This window comes from Bos taurus, chromosome 13 (assembly GCF_002263795.3).
Source record: "Bos taurus isolate L1 Dominette 01449 registration number 42190680 breed Hereford chromosome 13, ARS-UCD2.0, whole genome shotgun sequence".
In the NCBI taxonomy this organism is placed as follows: domain Eukaryota; kingdom Metazoa; phylum Chordata; class Mammalia; order Artiodactyla; family Bovidae; genus Bos; species Bos taurus.
The window spans coordinates 53517838-53541722 of NC_037340.1; the positions used below are offsets into that span (position 1 = coordinate 53517838).

Sequence of the window (23885 nt, forward strand, 5' to 3'; positions counted from 1 at the left end):
TGGAAGGCCTGAGGAGGGAGTATGAGGACCTGGGGAGGAGGCTGAGGGGTCACAGTCCTAACTCGGGGGCTGTCCATCCCTTCAGGCCTGGCATCCCAGGAGGAGTATACCTGGGCATGTGGGAGGCATGCAGAGAACTTTTCCTGAATGATGAGCAGATAATTAAGTATGAAAATGTTTCCCACAGCTCCTTCCTTCCTCCCTGCTAGGTGTCACCGCCAGCCTCTACTGTCTCCTTCCCTCACTGAGGGCCCAGCCCACAAGAAGGACCCAGCTGAAAGTTTCCACAACTCTGCTCCAAAAGTCTTCTGTCCATGGAGATCTGCCTGCCCACATGTTCATGAAACCCCCAGAGCTGAATCTTCATATGTGATCCTGAGCAGAGATCATGGGGAGTAGCTCTGGAGACTGACTCACAACATCTCCCTTGGACATGAGAATTCAGTTCAGTTCAGTTGCTCAGTCGTGTCTGACTCTTTGCAACCCCAGGAACTGCAGCACACCAAGCCTCCCTGTCCATCACCAACTCCCGGAGTCGACCCAAACCCATGTCCATTGAGTCGGTGATGCCATCCAACCATCTCATCCTCTGTTGTCCCCTTCTCCTCCTGCCCCCAATCTTTCCCAGCATCAGGGTCTTTTCAGATGAGTCAGCTCTTCCCATCAGGTGGCCAAATATTGGAGTTTCAGCTTCAACATCAGTCCTACCAATGAACACCCAGGACTGATTTCCTTTAGGATGGACTGGTTGGATCTCCTTGAGTCCAACTAATACAGATCATCCATCACCTTGGACTTAGCCACGGACTATACACTGATACCCTGTGGAGAAATTATTCTGTCTTCTGGATTCTTGCCTTCACTTAACTCCCCACCATTGAAGTGCTTCTTTAGTTTTAAACCAAGTGCCATCTTGGTTTTAAGAAAAAATTTTCTCCTTCTCCATTTGTCTAGATAGCCTACTTCTCAAACCCAGAAATTAGTGTTTTGTTCTCTTTCTGCAATGGAAAGAGTAGTTTTCCATCAACTTGAATCTTTCACAATCCTTATGAATTGCTCATGGGAAATATGCTGTGTCCAGAAGCTTTGAATTCATCCTTGATTTCTCTTTCTTTTATGCTGTTGTTGTTGTTCAATCATATCTGACTCTTTCCAAACCCATGGACTGCAGCATGCCAGGCATCCCTGTCCTTCACTGTCTCCCAGAGTTTGCTCAAACTCGTGTCCATTGATTTGATGATGTCGACTAACTCATCCTCTGTCACCCCCTTCTCCAGCTGCCCTTAATCTTTTCCAGCATCAGGGTCTTTTCCAATGAGTCAGCTCCCCCCAATAGGTAGTCAAAGTCTTGGAGCTTCAGCAACAGCGCAGTCCTTCCAATTAATAATTAGGGTTGATTTCTTTTAGGAATGACTGGTTTGATCTCTTCACTGTCCAAGGGACTCTCAAGAGTCTTCTCCAGCACCACAGCTCAGAAGCATCAATTCTTCAGCACTAAGCCTTTTTTACGGTCCAGCTCTCACATTGGTACATGCCTACTGGAAAAGCCATAGGTTTGACTAGTAGGATCTTTGCTGGAAAAGAGATGTCTCCGCTTCTTAATATGCTGTCTAGGTTGGTTATAGCTTTTCTTCCAAGGAGCAAGAATCTTTTAATTTTCTGATTGCAGTCTCTGTCCACATTGATTTTGGAGCCCAAAAAAGTAAAGTCTGTCACTGTTTCCATTTTTATCCCATCTATTTGCCATGCAGTGATGTGACCGGATGCCATGATCTTTGTTTTTTGAATGTTGAGTTTTAAGTCAGAGTTTTCACTTTCCTCTTTCACCTTCATCAGGAGGCTCCTTAGTTCCTCTTTACTTTCTGCCATTAGGGTGGTGTCATCTGTATATCTAAGGTTGTTGATATTTCTCTTGGCAATATCTTGATTCCAGCTAGTGCTTCAGCCATTTCACATGATTTTTCTCTGCATATAAGTTAAATAAGCAAGGTGACAATATACAGCTTTAATATACTCATTTCCCAGTTTGGAACCAGTCTGTTGTTCCATGTCCAGTTCTAACTGTTGCTTCTTGACCTGCATACAGATTTCTCAGGAGGTAGGTAATATGGTCTGGTACTTACATCTCATTAAGAATTTTCCACAGTTTATAGCTCATTTTCAATTCTGCCTTCAAAATGGTAAAGTCCAGTAGTGAGATAGTAAACCTTTAACAACTGATTCTTTTTTTTAATTAATTAATTTATTTTAATAGGAGGCTAATTACTTTACAATATTGTAGTGTTTTTTGCCATACATTGACATGAATCAGCCATGGGTGTAAATGTGTTCCCCATCCTGAACCCCCTCCCACCTCCCTCCCCATCCCATCCCTCAGGGTCATACCAGTGCTCCGGCCCTGAGCACCCTGTCTCATGCGTCGAATCTGGACTGGCGATCTATTTCACATATGATAATATACATGTTTCAATGCTATTCTCTCAAATCATCCCACCCAACAACTGACTCCAAAAAAAGAAAGAAAAGCCTGATTGGTAGTACATGCTAATTCTTTCTGTAAATACCCCCAATGTGGTCAATTTTAGGTTACCATCAGTTTAACAACTTGCTTGCAAAATTCCTCAAAATATCAAGTCTCATGAGCCAGTCCAAGCCTCTTCCAGCACACCACTGAACTCTCCATAATGTCCACATTCTCATCCCACCATCACTCCCTCGTCTCAGCCATCATCATCTCTTCCTGTATCATTGCTATGATCTCTAACTGGCTTTCCTGTTTTAGGCACAGTGAATTTTGGGGAATGTCAGTCAAATCTTACCACTCCTCTGCTCCCCACCCCCACACATATGCACCTCTCCCTCTCTTCTTTCCAACCTCTGCTCAAATTTCACTTTATCCAAGGCACCTTTCATACACTACCCTGTATAAGATGTCAGTGGTTCTCTTACCCTGGCATTCCATGAGCCCTTAACCTGGTTGATTTGTTTCTTAAGTACTTATTGTCTTGATGGTCTGTACAGAAGTTGGAAAAGAATTTCTAAACACAGAATATTTCAGAAAGGAATGAGTTGACTAAGAATAAAGATCAGAGATAATGAGAACACTGGAAGCAAAGGGGCCAACTTCTGACAGACCACAGAGAGATGACTGTTAAAACAGTGGGCCGGCTCAAGGAGAGCCATGCCTTTCATGGGTCAATAATCAACTTTTAACAGCCTCAGGGAAAATAAAATTCCTGCTGAAAGGATGGCAGTAGGTGATTGGTTAGGATAGGTATTTTTACCTAATGTGGGGTCAGGGAGAAGGCCAGTTTAGATCAGGAGTGGGGATGGGAGTCAAGGTAAAGGTTGGCAAGAGGGTCAGTCAGTTCTAGAGATGACTTTTGTGCTGGGTTCTGCATCTGTGGCATTGGTACAAGACCTCCCACCTGCAATACTGGTATATGGCTCCCTGCATATTACCATCTGACTTACAAAGCGTATGCAGTCCTCACTTTGCATGGTAGAAAAGGACTATAAAAATTACTGAATAAACTGACAGTGAGCTCAGTAATCAATAGGAAAGATAATGTTCATTCTATGATGTTTTAAATTTGTTTCAAAACATTATAAACTCTCTGTCAGCTATTACTACTTGTACTTTGACAAATTAGAAACATTGAGAATTTAAGTAATTTATTAACATTTCTTTGTAAAAACCTATAAAAAATGCTAGCACCCTATTTACATTCTTCTTGTATAATTTACAACATTGTTGGTGTTGTTCAGTTGCTATTTGTGTCCAACTCTTTTCAACCCCTTGAACTGCAGCATGCCAGACTTCTCTGTCCTTCACTCTCTCCTGGAGTTTGCTTAAACTCATGTCCACCGAGTTAGTGATGCCATCAAACTATCTCAGTCTTTGTCACCCCCTTCTCGTCCTGCCTTCAATCTTTCCCAGCATCAGGGTTTTCAGCATCAGGGTCTCTTCCAATGAGTTGGCTCTTCCCATCATGTGGCCAAAGAATTGGAGCTTCAGCTGCAGCATCAGTCTATCCAAACAATATTCAGGATTTATTTCCTTTAGGATTGACTGGTTTGATCTCCTTGCTGTCCAAGGGACTCTCAAGAGTCTTCTCCAACACCACAGGTTGAAAGCATCAATTCTTTGGGGCTCAGCCTTCTTAATGGTCCAACTCACACATCTATACATGACTACTGGAAAAACCATAGCTTTGACTATATGGCCTTTGTAGGCAAAGTGATGTCTCTGCTTTTTAATATACTGTCTGGGTTTGTCATTGAAAGAAAGTTATGTGGCTCAAAATAGTCTGGAGTTAAAACTCCCCTCCAGGTCCTCCCCACCATTCTATGCAAAACAAAGAACTCTCTCACCCAAAGGGGAAAAAAAAAAAAACTGGATTTTTTTACTTTTTGAGGCTGATTACACCCAGTTCCCAGGCAGTCCAACCTCTGGCCGATCTCCAAAATTCCTTGCCCCAGCCATTTAAGAGATAACTACTCCAAACAACCTTGGAGAAGAACAGGCCCCCTTCAGACAATAGCTTTCCACATACATGCCTATATATACTTACTCTTTTCTTGGGTTAGTGCAGCAGCTCACTAATCTGACTGCTGTCCTTTCTCACCTCATTAAGGGTGCTCTGTTCCTGTAAAGTGCCAGTCTCGTTCTTTTTCCAAACCTCGCTTTCTCTAACTCCCTTACCCAACAGTCATACCTTTTCTTTCAAGGAGCAAGTGCCTTTTAATTTTGTGGCTATAGTCACTGTCTGCATTGATTTAGGAGCCCAAGAAAATAAAGTCTGTCACTGTTTCCATTTTTCCCCCATCTATTCATCATGAGGTGATGGAACCAGATGCCATGATCTTTGTTTTTTGAATGCTGAGTTTCACTGTCCTCTTTCACCTTCATCAAGAGGCTCTTTAGTTCCTCTGTGCATTCTGCCATTAAATTGGTATCATCTGCATATCTGAAGTTGCTGATATTTCCCCTGGCAAACTTGATTCCAGCTTCTAGGTCATCCATCCCAGCATTTCATGCATGTAAGTTAAATTAATAGGGTGACAATACACAACCTTAACGTACTGCCTTCCCAATTTTGAATCAGTCCGTTGTTCCTTGTCCAGTTCTAAATATTGCTTCTTGCCCTACATACAGGATTCTCAGGAGACAGGTAATGTGGTTCAATATTCCCATCTCTTTAAGAATTTTCCACAGTTTTTTGTGATCCACACAGTCAAAGGCTTTAGCATATTCAAGGAAGCAGAAGTAGATGTGTGGGTTTGTTTTCTTTTTCAATTCCCTTGGTTTCTCTATGATCCAGCGTATGTTGGCAATTTAAAATTCAAGAAGGCAAAATAGTTGTCTGAGGAGGCCTTACAAATAACTGAGAAAACAAGAGAAGTGAAAGGCAAAGGAGAAAGGGAAAGATATACCCAACTGAATGCAGAGTTGCAGAGAATAGCATGGAGAGAATAAACAGCTTTCTTAAATGAACAGTGCAAAGAAACAGAGGAAAACAATAGAATGGGAAAGACTAGATATCTCTTCAAGAAAATTAGAGATACCAAGGGAACATTTCATGCAAAGATAGGCACAATAAAGGACAAAAATGGCAAGGACCTAACAGAAGCAGAAGAGGTTAAGAAGTGGCAAGAATACATAGAAAAACTGTACAGAAAAGCTCTTAATGATCCAGATCACCATGATGGTGTGGTCACTCACCTAGATCCAGATATCCTGGATTATGAAGTCAAGTGGGCCTTAGGAAGCATTACTATGAACAAAGCTGGAGGAGGTGATGGAATTCCAGCTGAGCTATTTCAAATCCTAAAAGATGATGGTGTTAAAGTGCTGCACTCAATATGGCAGCAAATTTGGAAAACTCCACAGTGGCCACAAGCCTGGAAAAGTTCAGTTTTCATTCCAGTCCCAAAGAAAGGCAATGTCAAAGAATGTTCATATTACCACGCAATTGCACTCATTTCACATGCTAGCAAGATTATGCTCAAAATCCCTCAAGCTAGGCTTCAGCAGTATGTGAACCGAGGACTTCCAGGTGTACAAGCTGTATGTTAAAAAGGCAGATTAATTTACAATATAAGAGTATCTTTTTTATAATCCAGTGACTTATGCTCCTTTGGATCAGTTTCCAACATTTTATGCCTTGTACTCTCAATGTTGTGAAATCTTTTCAAAACTTTCTTTAATTTGAAGTATTTGCTGCTGTCACTTCTTTTGAGAAAACTTCACCCTTTTCCTCACCACCACTTTCCTCATTTATGTTATAAGTTTGCCTTCACTAAGTTCTTCTGATTGTATATCTGGAATCTTTCCAACAGTATCAAGTTACCACTCCATGGTCAGCTATTTCTTCTGTAATCCATTTATTTTCCTCTTGAATATAACTTCCAGTCCCATCATTGTTTCCCAATGCACTTTCATCCTTGATGCCAATTCCCTATTATAATTACTCATTTTGTAAATGTCATGTGGGTTCATCACTGGAAGAGAGGAGACAACACAACTACACATCCTGCTGTTTCTGCCTAAACTGAGTAACAGAGTCACAGTGACCAAAGTATAGACTTTCAGAGAATTGATATGAATGTTTATTGATCATGATGAGCATCTGTTATTACACAGTGATTTGTGGGCTGAAGTAGAGTAAGCAGCTTTATGCAATTATTAGTCATACTTTATGCAATTATTCAGTTTTCTGTGGTAACTGAAATCTGAACTGTGTGTTGCAAGACTGATGTTATTTAACTAGACTGAAAGTCTTGCATGATGAAAAATGAACCCCGATGTATGTGTTGTCTCTTCCTCAAACAAGATGCAAATTCTATCAGTTCTATGAGAAGAGGCTGAATCCTCAGTTGCCAGATCACTTACTGCCACATATCAGGCCATTAATGTTTAATTTAATCAGTGAGTGAATTTGTCTTTACTAAATGCTTTATTTCAAAATAAAAATGATTTAATTCAATCACCTGGCTCTTCTGTTCTAAAGGCCTTTCATTAAAGGCTAATCTTTCTTCTTTGTGTTTAGAAATCCTATCAAAAATTCAATATCCTTCAGAAAATAAGGAAGTGAAAAGCTAAAAGAAAACAAAATGAAAAAGCGAAAACCATTGATAGAGGAGTTTGTCAAAGAGGCTCAGGAACCAACAGAAAGATCTCCCAATGGAGAAAGCTGAAACAATTTGAGCAACAAATATATCAAATGTTAGAGATATATTTTTATACACACACACACACATGTACATATATTTCTGAATGTTTTTGTCCCTTCAAAATTCACATTTCAGAATATTAATGCTCAAGATGACCATGTTAGAAGTTGGAGCATTTGGAACACTACTAGTTCATGGGGAATTCTCTGTTATGAATGGGATTAGTACCCTTGCAAAAGAGAACCCCAAGATCTTCCTAGTTCCTTCTGCCATGTGAGATTCCATGAAATTAATGAGATTACATAAGAAATCTACAGTCCAAAACAAGACCCTCACACCATCATGCCGCCACAGTCATAGTGGAATTCAAGCCTCCAGAACTGTGAGCAATAAATTTCCAAGTCACCCAGTCTGTGATATTTTGTTATAGCATCCCAAATAGACCAAGACAGATTATAACCTCAAATAAAATAAATATCTATGACTCCCTATTGATGTAAACAAGTAACTGAATACATTAATAAATGGAGGAGAATATGTAAATATCTTTTGTACAGGAAAGTTCCAAATAATTTGTATAGACAGTTCACTCTAAAGAAGGGGAAACCCAGTTCAACACTCCTGAACTAAGGGCTGCACATTGTGACCCCCTTCCAGAGAGGACAAAATGGAAGAAGGAAAAGAGAGTAACTTTATAGTGGAGAAACCTGACAAATACAAGTGAGCCACTTTTTCAATAACCATAAACCAACATTATTAGGCATAAATTATTCTGTTGATTTGATGAACATGGAACTTTCCCTCTAAGACCATTTTTCCCAAAATACCCATAACTTCAGTTTAGTTACTGGAAGAGCATCAGAAAAACTGTAATCTAGGGACATACTAAAATATACTGGTATTCATCAAATTTGTTGAAATCATCAAAAGCAAGGAAAGTCAGAGAAGATTCACAGCTGAGAGGAGCCTTAGGAGACATGGCAAGTAAATGTACGCAGTATCCTGCGTGGGATCTTGGAAAGGACAAGAACTTTGTATAAAACTTAAGGAAGTCTGTCGTGGAATGAATGTTTGCATCCCTCCAAACTTCATCTGTTCAAGTTTAATCTCCAAAGTGATGATATTTGGAGGTGGGTCTTTGGGAAGAAATCAGGTCATGAGGGTAGAGCCTTTTCCCAGAATGTCACATAGTCGGAATTACGCAGCATGTAGATTTTTGCTTTCAATTATTAGTAGCATTTAAGATTCCTCCACATTTTCTCAGGGCTTGAGAGCTCATTTCATTTTAGTTTTGAACAGTATTTGACTATCTGCATCTAGCAGTTTCTTTTCCAGTTCACCTACTGAGGGTCATCGTGGTTGTTTTCAAGTTTTTGCAAGAATAAATAAAGGTGCTATGAACTTCAGGAGAATCTTTTCCAGGCCTCTCTCCCAGCTCCTGATACCTCAAATATTCCTTGGATTGTAGATGGCATTCTCCTGTGTCTTCACACCATCTTCTTTCTGTGAATGACAGCTAAATTAAGCTGTGCCTTAACTCCTGATTTCATGGGCAAAGTTTGAAATAACAGACTTGTTTTTTTTTTTAATCCCCTATATTTGTGGTAATACATTGTTCAGCAATAGAATACAAATGCACCAAGTTTGAGAAATCTGTCAGGAGAAATTCCTCCATAGATTTTAAGTCCTGCCCTAAGGCCACAAATGTGAGGTCTAGTACAAAGGCCACAGAAGTAGAGCCCAGAACCAAGGTCACCTCTGAAGCTGACTGAAATCCTTTGTAACCATTACCAAAATCCTCCTGATAATCACCAGCAGGCTTCCTGACCCAAATTAGGCAAAAATGTTCCTTCAGTAGTCACTCAATAGTGCCCTAACCAATCATCTAGTGCCAACATTCCAGCAGGAATTTTCTTGTCTTGAGACTATAAAAATTGGCTGCTGCTGCTGCTGCTGCTGCTAAGTCGCTTCAGTCGTGTCCGACTCTGTGCAACCCCAGAGAAGGCAGCCCACCAGGCTCCCCCGTCCCTGGGGTTCTCCAAGTAAGAACACTGTAGTGGGTTGCCATTTCCTGGCTACTAATCCACAAAAACTGTTGACTCTCCCTGATCTGTCAAGAGGTTGGCCTTCTACACTCACAGCGCCTACATTGTCTCTATTTTTTGCTCTTACTAAACTCATTCCCATCTGAAAAGCTCTGTGTCTGGCAATTCTTTTCCAGCTGGCACTCGAACAGCCTCAACATTTGGTGGCCCATTCAGGGACTCTTATGGGGCTCTCCCTCTCTCTCTTTTCCTCTCTTGCTTCTTTTTCCCCGAACTCTCTGTGAACAGGCAAGTGATTATGGAACCGATTGAGAAACTCTGGCCAGGGTTACTCTCTGGCATGTTGCAAAGGCCCTACATCACACTGCACCCCAATAACTGGCACCCAAGTGGATGAGGGTGCCTTTCCTCCTTGTCTTTTAAGCTGAGGACCAGACCAATTAAAATTGCATGTTCATTGTACTGTGCTGTGCTCAGTCGTGTCTAACCCTCTGCAGCTTCATGGACTGTAGCCCATCAGGCTCCTCTGTCCATGGGAATTCTCCAGGCAACAATACTGGAGTGGATTGCCAGGCCCTCCTCCAGGGGATCATCCCACCCCAGGGATCAAAACCAGTTCTCCCACATTGTAGGTGGATTCTTTACTGGCTGAGCCACCAAAGAAGTTGTCAGGAACTTAAAAGCCGTTAGGGTGACCACCACTTATCCCATGACAGGATAAGGGGATTATGGAATGGGCCAGGCTATTAGAAGGTCTGTTACTAGCAAGAAAACTTCTGTGCAATGTCAGACGCATATTGGTTCAAGCAAGCACTGAGCCCACTTCCCTTGGCCACCGCCTTCCAGGTAGGACTACAAGGCAGATTCCTCAGCCTGTCTTCCCGCTACTTTCACTTTGCCTTCCTCATTCCAAATTTAGCCTAGGAGTTGTTTCTGAGTCATCGCAAAGAGTGCCTTCCACATTTCAGGAAATCACCATACACCAAGTCACGCTGGTCTGGGAACCTCTTTTCTGTCCTTGCCTGCCCCACCCCGCAGATGCATTTTCACACTGTTTGTGCCTAGGGGTGTGCCTAGTCTAGTTTGTGCCACTCTCTGTCGTTTGCTCGGGCAGCACCTCTCACTGTGCCGCTCCCTGTCGTATGCTCCAGCAGCACCTCTCACTGTGCGGCTCTCTGTCGTATGCTCGGGCAGCACCTCTCACTGTGCGGCTCTCTGTCGTTTGCTCGGGCAGCACCTCTCACTGTGCCGCTCTCTGTCGTATGCTCGGGCAGCACCTCTCACTGTGCCGCTCTCCGTCGTATGCTCGGGCAGCACCTCTCACGTCGGATGTGACTGTTGGGACGGTTGGTCATTTGTGCCATTAGACGTACAGGGTCTCAGTTGCACACAGAGGGTATATTGGGACAGTTGGGACGTCTTCTGTGGCCAGTGAACTCTCAGTACCCCCATCCTAAGAATGGGCTTAGGTACATCTCAAGAACCTCCCTCAGGCTCCCCTCTAGGCTGTATTCTCAGGAACTGGAAAAAAATTGACCCTGAAAGTCTTAAAAAGAAGAGACTTGTAGTCTTTTGCAATGAAACTTGGAGTCGGTATGAATTGGGGAACCAAGAAAAATGGACTCTTAAATTACAACACAATCCTCCAACTTGATTTCTTCTGTCATTCCTTATGCTCAAACCCTATGACACTCAGTCAGAATCCAAATCTGAGGGACTCACGTTGCCTGTGTCTTTCTATTGCCACCCTATCCCCTCAACCCTCCTTCTTTCTCCCTCTCCTTCATCCCTTTGGCCCAGGACTTTTTCCTGTAATCAAAAGCCTGAAAAAACTCTCCTAAACATTCTAAAAAATCCCCTTCTAACTTCCCTATCTCTCAGGGAGGTAGAGGGATAGAAAATGGGAAGGAAACCAAGCTTCCCCAACTTTTGCAAGTTCCCTTATTCCTTCAGATTCTTCTGATCAAACTAAGACCTCAGTTCCCGCAAGGGACAATCTCTGCTGGGACAACATCTTATCAGTCAGTCTGTCCTTGTCATCAAAGCCAATTTGAGCACCATTTGGTCTATATTTTAGCTATAGAACTATGAATATAAAAAAGGGAGATGAATTATTTGACACTGGATGGCCATGACGCTCTTTAGATTCAGGAGAAAACTGGTAAAAATGAAATCCTTTTAAAATTGCAAAACCTGTTCTTTTTGCTTGTGCAGTTAGAAAAAGCTGGACAAAAAAAGTTCTTTTCTGGACTAGGAAATAGCCTGAAATTGACTCATCGTATCCTTGAGATACACAACCCACTCTGCCCGAGACTTCAGCCTTGGGCAAATTGGTAGAACTTCAAGCCAAGAAACAAAAAATAAAAACAAAGGGACATTTAAAATCTCAAGTGGAAAACTACGTGATATCTGTCTATCCGGATTTATATATGTCTCAGTGTGTGTCTTTGTCTTTGGATACTACTGCTAAGGTTAATTTGTAGACAAGCTCTAATTTAATTGACCTAAAGAAAAGTAAGCACTTGCAAATCAAACAATTTTAAATTCAAGAGAAATTAAACTAAATGAATTTCAGGTTCACACGAACTGGGAAATAATCAGTATTAAATTAATACCTGGTATTAATGCTTGTCTGTTAATCTAATTAATATAGACATGTCTTAAGGTTCATCAACATTGAGTAATACTTTTATTGTGCTTAGGTTTAATGTAGACTAAATATGATCTTATTGTATCTGTTACAAATTTGTCAGCAAAGGAAGTAACTCAGTGTGAAGCAACTTTTAAAGAAAGAAAATGTAAATGAGATAAGAACTTTGGGTGATTTTTGTTTCCCAATCTACAGAGTGCTGGCATAAAGGACAGTTCATGTTTGCTTAAGGAAAGTAAGATGTATGTTTTTAATAAAGAGGTATAAGAAATGGAGTTACATTTTATTAAGGGCAAAGGAAGTAAGTCTCACAGGTGGCTGTCTCTGAATGGACAAAGTGGTGGATACAGAAAGTGAAAAAAAAAAGTTTGTGGAATGTGGACCCCGAGAAAAGTTTTCTAATATATTGAACTGCCTTTGAATATTTTTATTGCAAATAACTACTATTTCACTGTGAATATAAGCTTGTAACAGACTGGAATTTGGTTTTCTCTCTTTGTTAAGAGAACAAAATTTTCTTGGAATGCAGCTTTTGATAATAGACTATGTGAATTTCTTTGCCTTTAAGTGATTTCTATTTGTTTTTTTAAATCTTTTGTTTGGTAAAATAAATATCATTTCATAATGATCTATGAATACTATGGCACAGATAAAACTCATTCTGCTTCTACAAACATTAACCCCTCTTTGTCAGTCTTTTGCTATCCTGATATCCTTGAAACATGGCCACAGTCTGTTCCTAAATCAGGGAATTTAGAATCAATAAAAAATGGCTGTGACTAAATAGTCAGGGCTATTGTTGTAGCCACACGTTCTGGGAAACAAATTCACTCAGAAGGACAATGCAGATAGTGGAGGGCAGTTTATTACACCGGCAGGGCCAAGGCAGAGTCTCCTCTTAGCCAAGGACCCCTGACCAGCATTTGTGAAAATCTTTTATACCCCATGTGTACGTGTCTGAACCCACCACTCCAAATTCCTTGAGACTTACATAAACCAAGGAAAATACAATCCCAATAACCCCATCATTCACGTGCTATGTGCTCATGTACTCAGTCAAACAGTTAGCCAATAATCAATAAACCCGAGGTTACACTCCGACTGATACAGAAAAATTTAGGGCCTGTCTGGAGGAAGGCGTGATTAATGTATGTTTTCTCTTAGGCGATGAGTAACTTAGATACGATCTTCAAGGTTCCCCTGTCTGGAGGGGGTCTTATCCTTCCTTCTGTCGTTGTTTTCATAGGCACTAAACACAGAGTTCAGAGTCCATTGGAAAGGTGGCTGAGCATGATCAGCATGAACAGGCCTAAGATGGAGTCCAGGCCCTATAAATTCCTTCTTCACTATCAGAAATCCAAGAAAGTTGTTTGGCTTTTCCTAGCTCCCTGACAAACTTCATTTTTTTATTTGATGAAATAAAGCCTTTCCTGACTTCAGGATGTCATAAAAGAAAACATGTTAATAACTATTTGTGATACATCAGCAGAGTGGAGGCATTTTTGCCTTTAAGCCATGAAGTTATTCTTTAGAGCTGACACCCATGGGGGAGTTTACTCTGTGCCCTGCTGGGTGGAAAAACCACAGGCTTAGGTTGCAGATAGATCCAGATTCAAATCCTGTCTCCAAGTTACTGTGTGGCCTTGGGAAACTTACCTAAGCTCTCTGAGCCTCAGTTTTCTTAACTGCTGAGTGTAAGAAGTAACAACTATCACGAAGAATTATGAGGGTTTGCTGAGATATGTTACGGAGTCCAAGTTCATACCGCTCACTGCATGTTGTTCAGTCACTAAGTTGTATCTGACTCTTGTGACCCCATGGACTGCAGCACACCCAGGTTCCTCTGTCTTCTACTATCTCCCAGAGTTATCTCAAGTTCATATCTGTTGAGTTGGTGATGCTATTCAACCATATCATTTCTCATCCTTCCCTGTCGGAATGGCAGGCCAATAAACAGATGAGTACTGGGGCAAGGAATAGCAACTTTATTCAGAAAGCCAGCAGATCAAGGAGAGGGCAGACTCCTATCCCAAAGAACTATCTTGTCTGAATTAGAATTCAGACTTCTTTTATACTCAGAGGGGAGGCGCTAAAGTTGAAAATTTCCGGGTTCCTGTTACCTCCTATGTGTGTGCGTATGTTAGTTGCTCATTTGTGTCCGACTCTTTGCAACCCCGTAGACTGTAGCCTGCCAGGCTCCTCTGTCCGTGGAGTTCTCCACGCAAGAATACTGCAGTGGGTAGTCATTTGGGCTGTGTTAATTTCTTCCTTCCGACAGCTATTCACAAGTAGGCCTGGTCAAGATGTTTCCTAAGAGTTAAACAAAGGTATTTTAGCTTAATGCTCATTCCTCTGGAGGCAGGGCTCCCAGAGATGTGCCATTATGCATAATTTAAGCTTATAGACCATATCCCTTTAATGATTAACTTGTAATAGAATACAAAGATTCTTCCTGTTACAGGTATTACACTTAAAGCTTCCAGTCCAGTGTCCCCAGCTTTCCTTTTACCTTTCCCTCTTTTCTTCAAGGTCATCAGCTCTTGCTGAATTCCTAGTCTTCTGCTCTGTTATTGTCTGGTAACAGGAAATGTATGTTACAAAAGCATCTCCTTCCTATGCTCCACAGGGGCCTTGGAAAAGATGGTCAGGCAGAGGAGTTCTGCGTTTTCTCCTGCTGAATAAGAGTCTGCCTTTGTTCTGCTGGTCCTTTATTAATTTCAACAATTTCTATCGAATGCCTGTTCTAGACCAGGCTCTTTACCAGGCTCTGGGCTACAGTGGGAACAGGGCACCCAGGTTGATCCTTGGAGGTGTGTCAGCTAGGGTTCCTGTTCGCTGGGCTGGGTATCTTCCATTTCCCCTCCAGATCCATCTTCATCTGTCTGTCTGTTCTGAAAGGCTGACCATATCACAGGCTCCCTTGCTGTCTGGCATCTTATTGGACTCAGCTGCTGGCCCACTGGGGAGAGTTCAGAGACAGGGAGATGAGTGAGGTTGGAGGTTTGGATTCTTCTGGACTGCCTCCCACCCCTCAGAAAGCCACAGCTCCTTATAAATCATCTTTCTCTAATTTCTGCACTTTTAACCATTTGAGCCTCATCACCTCTTGGGTTTAGGGTCTTGAGTTACTGCACCATCCCCTGTGCTTTCTTCACATCTACACTTTTGAATAAAACCTTTTCAAGTACCTCCTATTGATATTTGAGTCATCTTGATTTGAGAAGTCCCTCTGTTTTCTGCTGGAGTCTGACTCAGTTGCAAATAATAAACATCCACGCTGGCTCTGATGTACATTAAGAAAGGAGAATTGCTCACATTCAAAACATTCACTGAATTTCTATTCTGTGTGAAATTCATGGTGGTATCTATTGAGAGTTGAATTGTAGTTAAAGGTTTCTCCATGTTGATTACATTCAAAAGAATTTTTTCCAATATAAAATCTCTGATATACCATGAGGTGTATAACTTTTTTTTAAAAAAGGTTGTCCATGGTGATTACATTCATAAGGTTTCTGCCCTGTATGAATGCTATGACACTCATGAGATGTGACTTCTGGCTCTAGGCTTCTCACTTTGATGGTGTTCACAGGACTTCTCATTCTGGTATGGATCCTTGTTTGGTTAAGAGGTGAGCTATCACTGATTCCTCCCCAACCCCAGATTCATTACTTTCAGAGCAGATGTCTTCACAGGGAATTCCAAGGTGTATGATGAAGTTTGAATTTTGACTGGAAGCTCTCACTCAGTGGTTATATTCAGGGTTTTAATCCAACATGAATGAACCAGGACAGAACCATCTTTCATCTTTGTTACAAGCAGATGACTTCATGCACGTATAATTTGCCTCATGATCCACCACATCTAGATTATGATTCAAATTCATTCTAAGTGCATCACATTGATGGGGGATTTATTTTTTAGAGAAGTATGGAGGTTAAACCAACAGGTGCATGCGTGTGTGCTCAGTCACTTCAGTTGTGTCTGACTCTTTACAACCCTATATGCCAGAGTCCAGCTCCAGCAGCCAGGGATTCAACCTGAAGGGGTAAGCGGTGTCGGTGAGAGAGAAACTGAGGCAGCCTCTCAGTTTTCTTGGACTGCCTGTTTATTTCAAGCTTATGATTCTCTTTTATACTTTTACAAAAGCATTAGGTCAGAGGTTTGATATTTTAGTTCCCATGGACCTAGATTTATTTTTCTCCAAAAATCATTGTTGCCCCTCAAAAGGAGTTCCTTCCTCAGTGATTCCCTTATCTACTTTTTCTCATGTGTCCTTGTGAATACACTGTAACTCATGCTAATGTCTGGGCTGCATACCACATTCCTCAGTTTAATTCTTGTCTTTCTAAGTCCTGTTTGCCCCTAGTATCCTAAGCTCACTATTTCTTAGAAGGGGCTTCTACCTAATAATATCTCTAAAGTCCCTAATTTCTATAAGCTATAGTAGAATATGCTAACACTACAGCAATCCTTAAATCTTTAGCTTCTAACTATTTTAATTATTCCTAAGCCCTAAATTCAGCAAACTCCTTTGCCATAAACTTTTCTCACAAATGGGCTTCAGATAGCAATCCCTCCCATGGCCTCAAGCTGCGGCCTGTGTGCTCACCCTGGAACACTTTTTTGTAAAAGTCCTTGAACAAATGTCAGTGATTAACTTTATGGATTATTCTTTGAGCACAGCTGCAGAAGGCTTTATGCCTTCTCATGCCCCTCTCAAAAACAATAAGCACCTTAATATTCTCTTCAGTCAATTCAGCCGAGGAAAGGGAAAAACAAGTCAGAATCACAAAGCCTAACTCCTTCATTCCGGGTCCGTGCCTACAGAACAAAGGGAGGGGGTTTAGGGCCGTGCCTCTATTTTGTCAGTAATACCTAACGCGGCTCCCGACACCTATGGACTGTAGCCTTCCAGGCTCCTCAGTCCATGGGATTCTCCAGGCAAGAATACTGGAATGGATTACTATGCCCCTCTTCAGGAGATCTTCCCAACCCAGGAATTGAACCTGCATCTCTTGCATTGCAGGCAGATTCTTTACTAACTGAGCCACCAGGGAAGCCCTCACACCAACACGTTTTCCAACATTCTCACCTTGGTCTGGATTTTCCTGTAAGAGAACATTTCTGGGGTGGAAAGCTCACCTGTTCTATTGTCAGTCTGTCAAGTCATCATCTTTTCAAAAAAAGTCATAAGCTGTTCTTTATGAGTCTTTCAATGTTATGAAGGAATAGACACATCTTCATAAACGTTTTACCAGAAGGTGGGCTCCTTAGTTTTGCCATAAGGTGAGCTCTTTATATTACAGAAATCTCACATACAAATCTTTTCCCTCTCAGGTTCTGGGAGGGAACCTGCCAGTTAGCACCTACCTCACATTTCTCACTCCTTTGTCCATAGCTCTCCTCCTTGTTTCAACTTACAGATCACATCTGGTTTGCTGTCTTTTTGTTTGTTTGTTTTTTGGATGAGCCACTTGACTTGCAGGATGTTAGTTCCCCCGACCAGGGATCGAACCTGTGCCCCTGCATGGAGTTCTAACCACTGGATCACCAGGAAAGTCCTTGGTTTGCTATCTTGGTGCTCAGTGGAGAGTAGGGTCTATAAGTCCCCAGCATCGTGCCCCTGTGGTCAGCCATCTGTCAGTCCCTGCTGCCCCAGGTAAAATTCATGGCCACTTCTGTAAATGTTGCCAATGCCTTCTATTTGGTCCTTTCAAAGTCTTCTTGGGAAAAATCAGAGAAGGTGGATTATTTTGCAATTTATTTATTTTTGCTTATCTTGTAGTTCTTTCTGTGTTAGTTCACATTTCTTATTAATGACTATGGGCATTTCATAGCATTGATATGTCATAATTTATTCAAGCACTTGCTGTGGTATCTCAATCACTTCATAATAAAAAACAATCATTTTATAATAAAAATAATCTGTTAAGGATTTTAAAGTTTAAGCCATTTCCAAAGGAAAAGCTAGCATTTGTTTTTAAAAAAAGAAAATTACCAATCCTCAAAGTCTAAAACATTTAAGAATAGATTTTGATAAGATGGGCATACCTCTTTAATGGAAAAATCCAAACTTCTGAAAATCTAAAATTTCTTTTTCTGAAAAGAAAAAGACCAAAGTCTGTCTGAGTGTACATTTCTATGACTGGATAATAATTAGATGCTCAGTACACCAAAAACTTAACTAATGAAATTAAATGGGACAAGACATGATTGTTGCTGTCTGGGGAAAAAATTCCGGTAATTATTCATTCTCCACCCAAACAAAAGGTCAGGCTGTCCTACACTGTGAAGCCATCACATGGGCCATTAGCTTAACATTAAGCCAGAGAAGTTCTGCCTTCAGTGTTTTGATCCATTTCAAAAGCTACTCTGAGCACCTGGCACCTTCTTCTGCCACGTCCTGTACACACTATGCAGGGAATGGACCTCAGGAGCGTACAAACCAATGGAGCAAGTGAGCCCTTTATGAGTAAAGATGCGAAATCTGAAACACATGGTCCTTTTATCACTTGGAATCTGTAGCTTCCGCCTCTTGTCAGGTGCCTGAAAAGCTGCCTGAAGCAAAACTTGCCAACTGAAAGCGTTCTTGGAGATGGGTTTAAGTGAAACTGGTCCTCTGTCCCTGACACCAATGAAAGTGTAGGTGCTCCAGTATCTTCTGGGGGTGCTTTAGACTCTCGCTCATCCAGGTGGCTGGGTCGTTGGGCAGTGCACCTGGGACGGTGTGCATCACACCCTATTTACACGTCTATTCTTTTTGCAGGCTTCCCGTTTTCAACAACTTTGTTGTTGTTTAGTCACTAAGTCATGTCCGACTCTTTGCAACCCCATGGACTGTAGCCCACCAGGCTTCTCTGTCCATGGAATTTCCCAGGCAAGAATACTGGAGTGGATTGCCATTTCCCTCTCCAGGGGATCTTCCCCACCCAAGGACTGAACCCACATCTCTTGCATTGGCAGGCAGATTCTTTACTGCTGAGCCATCAGGGAAACCAGTTTTAACAATTTTATCTAGATAAAATCTACATACCATAAAATTCACCCATTCTAAGTGGGTCACTGAGTTTTAGTCATTTTGCTGAGTTGTGCAATGAGCTGTTTTTACTTGTAACAGATACGTGGGTTTTCTCCCCACACCAATCAGTTCTCCCACTTACTAGAAACCAATCAGTTCAGTCGCTTAGTCGTGTCGGCGGACTCTTTGCGACTCCATGGACTGCAGCACACCAGGCCTCCCTGTCCATCACCAACTCCGGAGTTTACTCAAAGTCACGTCCATTGAGTCGGTGATGCCATCCAACCATTTCATTCTCTGTCGTCCCCTTCCCCTCCTGCCTTCAATCTTTCCCAGCATCAGAGTCTTTTCAAATGAGTCAGTTCTTCACATCAGCTGGCCAAAGTATTGGAGTTTCAGCTTCAGCGTCAGTCCTTCCAGTGAATACTCAGGACTGATTTCCTTTAGGATGGACTGGTTGGATCTCCTTGCAGTCCAAGGGACTCTCAAGAGTCTTCTCCAGCACCACAGTTCAAAAGCATCAATCCTTCGGCGCTCAGCGCCAATAGGGTGTCCTGCAAATCAATTCAATTTGTAGTTTGGCGCCTCGCCCGGCCCGCTGGGCCACTGCTGACCTACCCCGGCTCCTAGCGCCACGCCCGCCGGGCCAGCCCCGCCTCCCCGCACCCCCGCGCGCCCCGGGGCCTGCCCCCGCCTCCTCCAGCCGCGCGCGCCCGCCCTCCCTCGCTTCCCAGCTGGGCCTGCCTGCCTGCTATGCAGGCGGCGGCGGCGGCGCGCTCCAGCCGCCCCAATGCCGGAGCCAGGCCCTAGAATGAACGGCTTTTCGCTGGGCTAGCTGTGCTGGCTCTTCTGCTGCCCGCCCTGCCCGAGCCCCATCGCCGCCAAGCTGGCCTTCCTGCCGCCCGAGCAGCGCGGCCCCGGCACTCCCGCTCCCGCCTCGGCCGCTTCCACTCCTCCACCTCCGCCGCGGGCAGCAGTTCGAGGAGGAGGGCGCGGGGCCCGGCGCGTGCAGCCTGCACCTGAGCAAGCGAGCCGACTGCTCGCAGCGCTAGCTGGAAGCGGTCGAGGTCTTCTCGTGCACCGCCGGGAACAACCAGCTAAGCTGCATGTTCGTGCGCTGCGCGCTCTCCAGCCACTACACGCTGCTCTTCTCGCACGGCAACGCCGTGGACCTGAGCCAGATGTGCAACTTCTACATCGGTCTGGGCTCGTGCATCAACTGCAACATCTCCTACTACCTACTCCGGCTACGGCATCAGCTCCGTCAAGCCCCCCGAAGAAGAACCTTTATGCCGACATCGACGCCACGTGGCAGGCGCTGCGCACCCGGAAAAATCTGCATCATTGAAATGCACAAAACTTAGCTGTCTGCCTCCCAGCAACATCTTCTTGCTGTCTTTATCAGCCTGTGATGAGCTAGCTGCAGACACTAGCTTTTCCTGGTGTGCTCTGGTATCTTACTATCTTTGGAGCATGGATTGCCCCATACACGGCGTTAAGTCCCGAGAACGTCATCTTGTACGGCCAGAGCGTTGGGACGGCCCCCATGGTAGACCTGGCCTCCAGGTACGAGTATGCTGCCGTGATTCTCCATTCGCCTCTGCATGGCGTGTGGCTTTTCCCGACGGCAGGAAAACGTACTGCTTTGACGCGTTCCCCAGCATTGAAAAGATCTCCAAAGTCACCTCTCCCGTGTTAGTTATTCACGGCACAGAGGACGAGGTCATTGACTTCTCCCACCGCCTGGCCATGTACGAGCTCTGTCCCCAGGCCGTGGAGCCGCCCGGGGTCGAACGGGCCGGGCATAGTGACATAAAGCTTTACGCACAGTACCTAGGGAGACTAAAACTTCATTTCTCACAAACTTCCCAATTCCTGAAGACGACGACTTGACATTACCTCATTGACTGTAAGCACGAGTCCTCCGTGTTACATATACTTTCACTGGACGGCGGTCATGGCATGATCACCACAAGGAAGCACCCAGCTTTTCCGGCATCCTCATCAGACAGCCGAGGACTTCTCGGTCTTTCGTATCCAGAGAGTCTACCGACTCACACATCATGTTAAACGGAATAGTTGTAACTTCCAGCTTCATTGCCTTGCAGGGCGGGAATGAGAGCTGAGTGGGGGGACCACTTTCTCATGCTGTAAGAAAGGATGCTCACACCCCTTTCTCCACCTTAGCCGTCATGTAGAATTCATTTATGCAGGACTCAACCTCTCTCCTTGGTGGCTCTCCCTGGTGGCTCAGAGGAGAAAGCATCTGCCTGCAATGCAAGAAACCCGGGTTCGATCCCTGGGTTGGGAAGATCCACTGGAGAAGGAAATGGCAACCCGCTTCAGTATTCTTGCCTGGAGAATCCCATGGACAGAGGAGCCTGGCGGGCTACAGTCCACGGGGTCGCAAAGAGTCGGACACAACTGAGCAACTTCACTTTTTCACTTTCAACCTCTCGCCTCCCGTGTTCTCAGTATTTGACCTGCAGCTCTCTTTCAGCCACTGGATTCATGGGTTCAGTCTATTTGTGAAGCTGTGATTAGTTTAACTGGAAACCATTGTGATGAAAATTCCTTCATTTTTATTGACATGCCAATCTTTTCCCCCAAACAAATCAATTAAAGGGTAATTTACTGGAACTATGGTGATTGGCCATAGTTCTTTCAGCCACTGGATCCATGGGTTCACGGGGTCACAAAGAGTCGGACACGACTGAGCGACTTCACTTTTTCACTTTCAACCTCTCGCCTCCCGTGTTCTCAGTATTTGACCTGCAGCTCTCTTTCAGCCACTGGATTCATGGGTTCAGTCTATTTGTGAAGCTGTGATTAGTTTAACTGGAAACCATTGTGATGAAAATTCCTTCATTTTTATTGACATGCCAATCTTCCCCCAAACAAATCAATTAAAGGGTAATTTACTGGAACTATGGTGATTGGCTTCATCAACTGGAACCATATAAATATAACTGGAATATTCTTAAACAAAATGAAACTTTTTTAAAGTGTGAGTTTAATACACTAGTCCACAGTTTTAATATTTGGATTGTCTGGTTGGTTTAACAAAGAACCTAGCCAACTTTCCTCTTTTGTAGGCTTTTTTAAAGTACTGTACATATTTGCAATCACATTGTGCATAGATTCCTATTGAGTAATTTTCTTCTGTCAGGCCACAGAATCTGTGACTGCAGATTCCTTGTTTGTAATGTAAGTGATTGAATACATTTTGTTAATATGTTTTTATTCCTGTGTTTTGCTATTAAATTTTTTATAACATTTCCAAGACAAAAAAAATGACAAGTTTATGCTTTGAAAAATTTATGTAATTAAAATTTCACAAAACTAATCTTTTTAATTTAGGAGTTATTTGGGTTTTGACACTGGGGTTGCACCAACAGAAATGTAAGATGTTTAAAATTGTTACACTACTTCTGTTGGTTGGGGATTTGGGTTTGAGAGTTCTTCGGTTTTATTTAAAAACCTTTTTTTTCCCCCCCAAATTTAAAAGCCTTAAATGTACTGTAAGCCTCCGATTGTTGTACAGCTGGGTTGCAGGTGACTGCCTGTTTGTGTGGTGTTGCCTGGATGCAACACAGTGGTTGGTCATGGAATAAAGGATACATGGATCTGAAATAAAAAAAAAAATTTGTAAGAGTTTGTGTAGACCCCACAGATGCCAGGGCTCAGCCCCACAGACAGTCCTCATGTCAGACGTCAGTCTCAAATCTCAGGTTGTCACTTGTACTTCTCACTGACAAGCTATACTTTGGGACTTCCAGAGAACACAGGAAAATACTTACTATGACTGGTTTATGGTAAAGGGTGCAACTCAGGAGCGATCATGTGGGCATAGGGGCAAGGTATGCAGGAGGGGTGCTGAGTTCCCAACCTCTCTCTGGGCATGTCACTCTCTCAACATCTTGGTGTTTTCACCAGTCTGGAAGCTCCCTGAGCCTTGACATTTGGGGTTTTATGGAGCATCCATTACGTAGTTCTGATCGAGTAAATCAATAGCCAGTACTAACTCACTGTTAGCTCCTCTGTCCTCTCTGGAGGTCAGCACAACCCTCTAGTCATGCTTACTAGCCTCCTTCATAAAGCCATCTAGGGGCCCCCAACATGAGTCATTTGGCTTCTGGACTCCTTCCTGAAGCCATGTAGACCTCTCATCACCCCAGAGACTCCAAGGATTTTAGGAATCATGTCCCAGGAACCAGGGATGAAGACCAAATATTGATTTCTTATATCATATCCAATAACACCACAATCCAGTGTTAGGGTATTTCTGTCACCCCAGTGAGATCTCTTGTGTCTTTTACAGTTAATCCTCATCCCTAGCTCCAGCTCCAGGTAACCATGGATCTACTTTCCATCTCTATGAATTTTCCTTTTCTGGATATTTTTGTATTAATGGAGTAATACAAAATCTCATGTTTTGTGTCTGGCTTCTTTCACTTGGTATACTATTTTTGAGGTCATCCATGTTATAAATGTAGTTCATCCCTTATTATGGCTAATATTTCATTGTGTGAATGGGCTGCATTTTTGTTTATCCCTCTATTAGTTGATGGACATTTGGGTTTTTCCACTTTTTGTTGTTGTTCAGTCCCCCAGTCAATGTCCAACTCTTTGTGACCCTATGGACTGCAGCAAGCCAGGCCTCTCTGTGCCTCACCATCTCCCAAAGTTTGCCCAAGTTCATGTCCATTACATCGGTGATGCCATCCAGCCACCTCTTCCTCTGATGCCCTTTTCTCCTTCTGCCCTTGATCTTTCCCAGCATCAGGGACTTATCCAGTGAATCAGCTATTCGAATCATATGATCAAAATACTAGAGTTTCAGGCCCAGCATCAGTTCTTCCAGAGAGTATTCACAGTTGACTGAATCCAGAGACTGACTGGTTTGAGCTCCTTGCTGTCCAAGGGACTCTCCAGCACCACAGTTTGAAGGCGTCAATTCTTTGGCACTCTGCCTTCTTTATGGTCCAGCTTTCAC

General features: G+C 43.0%; 1 protein-coding gene and 1 pseudogene across 4 annotated transcripts in view; both read left to right on the forward strand.

The window, feature by feature from the left end:
• Nucleotides 1-6989, forward strand: part of SIRPB1 (signal-regulatory protein beta 1) — a 93202-nt gene extending 86213 nt beyond the window's left edge. For 3 of the 4 annotated variants that reach the window (XM_059892652.1, XM_025001088.2, XM_002692241.7), the window contains one exon: nt 210-6989. The gene's annotated coding sequence lies outside the window, so the exon portion shown is untranslated. Of the gene's footprint in view, nt 1-187 lie in introns of all 4 variants that reach the window. The other variant, XM_059892653.1, reaches the window with a different exon arrangement.
• A 7850-nt stretch (nt 6990-14839) lies between these two features.
• On the forward strand, nt 14840-22567 carry LOC786039 (alpha/beta hydrolase domain-containing protein 17C-like; annotated as a pseudogene).
• Nucleotides 22568-23885: the final 1318 nt, after the last annotated feature.